Genomic DNA, 5063 nt, shown 5'->3' with positions numbered 1-5063 from the left:
GGTCTAAGTTGTTGTCCACCAGGACCCCAAGCTTCTTCTCAGCAAAGCTGCTTTCCAGTCAGTCAGCCCCCAGCACATACTGGGGCATGGGGTTTTTCCCTGCCGCGGAGCAGGACTTTGTGCCTCCCCTTGCTGAACTGCATGAGGTTCCTGTCAGCCCAGTTCTCCAGCCTGTGGAGGTCCCTCTGGATGGCAACACACCCACCAGGTCTACCAACCACAGCCCCTCTTTTGGGGGCGGGGGGGTGTTCATCTACAAACTTGCTGAGGGTGCGCTGTGCCCCATCATCCAGGTCATTCATGTTAAACAGCACAAACCACAGTTGTGTAGGCCATAACACAGCCATGCTGGGGCACGGGCGACCGGGGCGGAAACCGATCTGTGTAAAATAGATTGAATCAGTTTCTGCTATTATAAAATTTTCACTCATTATTGTACCGCTGCTTCAAAAAGAATGACATATAGAAGATGACAAATCTGAGTTTAACCTCAATTCAGAAAAAAATGAGTTTGGAAAAAAGAGAGCAATACGGCTGATATTCTGCTGCAGCACAAAACTAAGGAGCCTGTATTCTGTTGATACCAAACAGCAGCTTCTGTAAGAAATTAAGACAGTTTTGCTAGCAGAAGAGCTGATGTATCAGGATAACACAATTATTTATATGACATAATGAATTAGAAAGCAGAAAAGCACTAAGCACATTTTTTTTTTCTGAGAACTAATGCAATGAGCAAACACGCAAAGCCCAAGCAACACAAAGAAAACCTACGTGTCAGCTCATGGCTTGCCAACACCATCTTCAGGTGCTCAGAAAGTGCCTTGGCTACATTAGAATCAGCATTAAAGCAGTGGAGAAAAAAGGTCAACAGTTAAAGGCCATACTGATTCCAAGTCTGCAAGCTTCACAGAGTTTTTGTGAAAGCCAGTGGGCACTCCACAGACGGGAATTTGCTGTATCTAGCCCAGGCCACTTTGACTAACACATCATTCAACAGCATCGCTCATGATTCAGCAAAAACACTCTGCCAAGTTTAGCAGATTTCTAACATTAATCAACACAGAGGCACGTTTCAGTGCACGAGCACCGCTTTGAAATACCAAGCCACACGCTCACCTGCAGTAAATCAGTAGAACTCCACAGAAGTCAACTGAGTTTTATGCCAATTTACACCAGTTTTGGCCCACCCCATTTACACTACTACACTCTCTCATTCTTTTACTCAAGTACTGCAGGCATTGCAGGTAATCACATTAGAAGCAACTTTAAAACTATTTAGGAAGCGAAGAAACTCTCACAAGGAGCTACAGTGCCAGAAGAGGAATCCAACTTTCTCAACATCTTCAGAATGAATCTGAGTATTACTTTATCATAAGTAATACTGTCTGGAATTAGGGCAGGCTTAATTGTAACTGCTACAAGCAGCCGGAAGGATAACAAGCATCTTTTTGATTCAGGAGCAGATACTATTGGTGACAATTACATGACAAAAATCAGTCTTGAGGTTCCAAGTACTGGAAAGAGAAATGTTACCTTCTTCTTAGAAACTCCAACTACAGATGCTCACGCTGATCTAAATGCTGCTTGCGCACATCATTTAAGAGGAAGCAAAAGAAGCTTCTGAGAGTTTTCCTTTTTACAAGAAATGCTCTTCAGTAGCTCTCATTTAAAAGAAACACAACTTCAGGTCTAGCCCTTTCTCAGCTGAGCTGAGAGAAAATTTGCTCTGACAAGGAACTGCAAGAGCTCACATGAAAGAAGAGACAGATCAAAGCTACAGACATAACAGAAGGAAGCCCTGGGCACAAATGGGGACCCAAAGCCCACATTCCTGGGTCAATTGCCACACCTCAGAATAAAGGCCTTTCCACCAAAAGAAGATACAAGATTGCTCTTTGCCAGAGTACTGGTGCTGCACTGACAGCAAAGTTAAACTACAGGCCTGGTTTCAAAACAACCGGAGTCAATTTATAAAGTTTAGATCCATTTATAAAGTTCACGTGGAAACCAGCTAACACACGATAGCTTTAGCAGTCTTGCTGAGAACACTTCAGTAGATTCAGATCCAAAAATTATTACAACTACAAATAATTGTCCCAATCTGCAAACTACAGGCACAGCGGCTCTGACATCAGCATGTGCTGAGTACTCAGATGGATAGTGTGATAATTTCCAAATGAGACCTTTCTATTACATAAGAGAGTTTCCAGAAGTTGCCAGTTGGCAGCCTAACAGGCAAAAACCAGATAAAAGAACAGCCATTAGCAAGTTAGGGGGGTAAGGAGTGTTGACAGTTCACGGCAGCTTACCTACACCTTGCTATCTCTCTGCAAAGGCACTGCTAGGCTGGGCTTTAGAATTTCTGGCAAAGGAATCTCCAGCAAAATACAGCAGTTACCAAAAATCATTCTGCATGGGGAGGCAAACCAGACAAAACCTTCATCAGAAAGCACAGGGTCAAAAGAGAGATACACAGAGCAGGGGGTGCAAACAGGGGACTCCAAGCAACCCATAGCTGGTAGTCAGAGCATTCCTGGGGGAATCAACAACTCAATCCATTGGATGCATGACACCTGCAACAGGTATGGGGATTTCCAATGTGTCCCAGGTGAATGTTTAGCATAGATTCTCTCCTGGGTTTCATCAAAAAAACAAATCTCAAATTGATCTTTCGATGCCTAAATGGCTAGTGTTTTCCCAAGACGGAACACAGTTTTCTCTCCAGATCTGATTGTCACACTCAATTAACTGGAGCTAAGTATCCCTTTTTCCTCCTCCTTCAAAGCTCTTCACACTAAGAAGAAACGCAGGACCTTAACAAAGATTAAGCTCTTATCCATCAGCCTTAAGATTATTTTGGGTCATTGCACGATTGCTATTGTTGTTATTCCCTTCAAAATATTCCTGAACTCTTACTTGCAGGTTTTGTGGTCTCAAAACCAAACCAAATCTGTCCTTGATTGGATTGGATCTGGAGAATGTTTTACCACATCCTTTAGGAAAGCATCACAGTACAACGTACCACGTAACTTCATTGCCATCAGCCAGCCATTTAAAAGCAGATGAAACTGTATAGGAATTTCCTTTGGAGTGCCGCCTTAATGCTTCTTGCTTATGCAAATTAAAGAACTCAAGGCTTCAGCAATTCAAAGACACTTAGCTCAGCTCATCACACTCTCTCTGACTGCCAAGACTAAGAAAGCCACTATCCCACTTTCTCATTGGGAATCAATTATACACCATGACAGCCTTAATTCAATAACAGCGTGAGCAACTTATGGACCACAGGACGTGCACAGACTGCCAGGACAATAAATCTCTTCCAGAGCCCGCATTCCCCTCCTCCCAAGTGCCCTTCAAGGGCAAGCTGCAGGCTGGAGGAATAGGCCAGGTGGCCACCAGCCCCTTTCCAGGGCTATTCTGCCTGAAAACCCAGCTGCTCCTGCCCATTAGGTGACACGCCAGGACAGTCAGTTCACATCAGGAAACCCTCGACCTCTGCATGTGCACAGAAAGACCACGCTGGGCGTCACCACATGCCAAGAGGCCAGGGGGTCATGGCATAGAATTAACCCGAATAAGATATGTGGTCCCCTCCACCAGGGTGATTAGACACGATTTATAGCATAACAGTAGTGACAAGAGTACCTTTCATTAGCAGCACTTCGAGTACTCAAAGCTGCAGCACAAGCTGTGACTGGTTTCTTAGGCACTTGTGCTTTACATCTTTCCTACCTTCCCCACAGCAACACATTCTCTGATCTGCTGTGTCTCCTGCTGCTCTGCTCTCCTTGGGCTTTTCCTCCAAATAGCGCCCTGCCTGCTTGTGTGGTCACATATGGCACCTCCTTCACAGCTACAGATGTGCTGATTACATAGAGAGGATGTTAGCACTGCTCAGCCAGACAGCAACTCTGGGAAGTCAGCTTCTCTCTCTCCTATCCATTCCTTCACTGGGACCCTTTCTTATCCTACCAGCAGTTTTCACAAAGCAGAGAGGAACTAAATACCTGTCCTGGTTTCAGCTGGGATAGAGTTAACTGTCTTCCTAGTAGCTATGTTTTGAGTTCAGTATGCAAAGAACCTTGATCACACTGATGTTTGCAGTTGTTGCTAAGTAGTGTTTAGACTATAGTCAAGGATTTTTCAGCTTCTCCTGCCCAGCCAGCGAGAAAGCTGGAGGGGCACAAGAAGTTGGCACAGGACACAGCCAGGGCACCTGACCCAAACTGGCCAACAGGGTATTCCATACCATGCGACGTCCCATCTACTATAGGAACTGGGGAGTGGGGTGGGGGGGAATCGCTGTTCGGGGACTAGCTGGGTGTCGATGGGCGGGTGGTGACCAATTGCACTGCGCATCATTTGTACATTCCAATCCTTTTATTATTGCTGTTGTCATCTTATTAGTGTTATCATTATTAGTTTCTTCTTTTCTGTTCCATTAAACCGTTCTTATCTCAACCCATGAGTTCTACTTCTTGTTCCTGATTTTCTCCCCCATCCCACTGGCGGGGGAGGGGAGCGAGTGAGCGGCTGCGTGGTGCTTAGTTGCTGGCTGGGGTTAAACCACAACAACACCTTTGAGATGTCTACCATTCTGTTAAGCTACTGATCAAGTTCAGCTATGCTTAAGAACTTAACGGCAAGGCTGACTGAGAGATATACAGCAATTTCCTTTGGAAAAGGATAGCCAGTTTTCCTTAGGAAACCAGGCTAAAAATTATGTCAACAGGAATTGCAAGGCATCCCAGTTTGATATTAGTAGGTAGAGGCTTTTAGTCGCTCATGGTGGAGACAACTAAATAGTGCATTATTAAACACTTCCTTATCAGAATAAAGGCTATCCTTAAGTTAGTGTCTTTTCCTATATACAACTCCCTGCCCATATACAGTTTCTTCTGAAAACCTGCAAGGAAGACTGGGCTAGCAACTTCGGTAAGCCAAGCAACTAAGCACAGACCCGGGAACAGCCTTGTATACCCACAGGAGTGCCGCACAGACATTTGAGACTCACGTGGTTGGAGAGGTATACCACCATCCGGATTTAAAAATACGTTTGT

Source organism: Buteo buteo, chromosome 24, assembly GCF_964188355.1.
Source record: "Buteo buteo chromosome 24, bButBut1.hap1.1, whole genome shotgun sequence".
Classification (NCBI taxonomy): domain Eukaryota; kingdom Metazoa; phylum Chordata; class Aves; order Accipitriformes; family Accipitridae; genus Buteo; species Buteo buteo.
This window is presented reverse-complemented; position numbering follows the sequence as displayed.